Source organism: Odocoileus virginianus, chromosome 2 (assembly GCF_023699985.2).
Source record: "Odocoileus virginianus isolate 20LAN1187 ecotype Illinois chromosome 2, Ovbor_1.2, whole genome shotgun sequence".
Lineage (NCBI taxonomy): Eukaryota > Metazoa > Chordata > Mammalia > Artiodactyla > Cervidae > Odocoileus > Odocoileus virginianus.
In genome coordinates this window covers 91560151-91561777 of record NC_069675.1, presented here as the reverse complement: position 1 = coordinate 91561777, position 1627 = coordinate 91560151, and the positions used below count along the sequence as shown (strand labels likewise).

The following is a 1627-nucleotide window of genomic DNA, read 5'->3' as shown; positions in this document are numbered from 1 at the left end:
TGGACCGCCCCCCCATCATTTATCTCATCCCCCTTCAACCTGGGACTGTTAAGCAACAAAGAAACCTCTGCTGTGTTTACCCATTACATGTTTGGGTCTGTTTGTCACGACAGCGCAATCTAGTCTAACACAGGTGTGTAGTACTAGGTTGAATCCTCTAAAATTGCCATGACAACTTTGTATATCAACAATGGTCAAATGTTAGTGATTCCAGATAATTCAACCTCACACACACAGCTCTTTTCACTCTTTCACTCCTGCGTAGTGTTCCACTTGTGGATATCCAGAACTCCCCCTTTGATTAACATCTGTGTTGTTTCCAGTTTTTTGTCCTTACAAATAACATTGCAAGGAACATTCTTAAATATTTATCATTATGAATTTTATGAAGCAGTCCATCAGACAGATTCCACAAAGTAGGACTGCTGGGTAGATGCCGCACATTAAAAAATTTGATATGTGTGTACCCACTTTAGCAGCACAGATCCTAAAACCGGAACAATAGAGGAAGATTAGCATGGTCCCTGAACAAAGATGACACAAAAATTCGAGAAGCATTCCATGTTTTTATCCTGTCATAAACCATGATAAAAGAATATGAAAAAGAATATATATGTATAGTATATATTGTATAACTGAATCACTTTACTGTACATCAGAAACTAACACAACATTGTAAATCCACTATATTCAATAAAAAAATAAATCTTGGAACTTCCCTGGTAGTTTAATGGTTAAGACTCCAAGCTTCCACTATGAGGGCACAGGTTTGATCCTGGTTTGGGAACTAAGATCCCACATGCCACACAGATCAGTCAAAAAATAAATAAAATTAAAATATCTTTAAAAAATAAAATAATAAATAGTCATGTGGCAGTTTAAATAAATAAACCTTAATGGATAACAAGGACCTACTGTATAGCACAGGGAACTCTGCTCGGTATCATGCAACAACCTAAATGGGGAAAGGATTTGAAAAAGGAAAGATATATGTATATATATAACTGAACCACTTTGCTGTGTGAGTGAAACTATCACAACATACTCCAATATAAATCAACTATACTCCAATATAAAACAAAAAGTTTAAAAAATAATAACATAGGACTTACTCTGTGCTGGGCAGTATTCTATGTTCTTTACAAATATTAATTTACTTAATCCTTACCAGAACCCTGTGAGGTAGGAACTACTATTATCCCACTTTATGGATGGGGAAACAGGCCAGGAAAGCTAACTTGCCCAAGGCCATGCCCCTGGCACGCGGTGGAGCTGGGATGTGAGCCCAGGCACTGGGCTCTGAGTCTCTCTTCAGAAGCACAAGGTCCCCGCACGTGAGGGTGAGGCCTGCCCTGGAGAGGCCCCTCAGACTCCAGTGCGGCAGCGGGGCCAGCCCAGAGGCCTGCACTCCTCCCTCTAAGGGAAAGTGAACAATTAGCAGCAGGGTCACTGCCACCGTGAGCGCTGGGCCTGCCCTGGGGAAAGGGCTGCACATGACTTTCTTTTAAATCCCTTAGTCGCGTCCGACTCTTTCTTTGCAACCCCACGGACTGCAGCCCCTTCTGTCCATGGGGTTCTGCAGGCAAGAATACTGGAGTGGGTTGCCATTCACTTCTCCAAGGCATCT

The 1627-nt window shown here is 41.6% G+C and overlaps 1 non-coding gene across 1 annotated transcript; it reads left to right on the top strand.

Moving 5' to 3' along the window:
* Window positions 1-461: 461 nt before the first annotated feature.
* On the top strand, window positions 462-569 carry LOC139031609 (U6 spliceosomal RNA). The gene has a single exon (XR_011484111.1). It is a non-coding gene; the product is annotated as a U6 spliceosomal RNA (small nuclear RNA).
* Window positions 570-1627: the final 1058 nt, after the last annotated feature.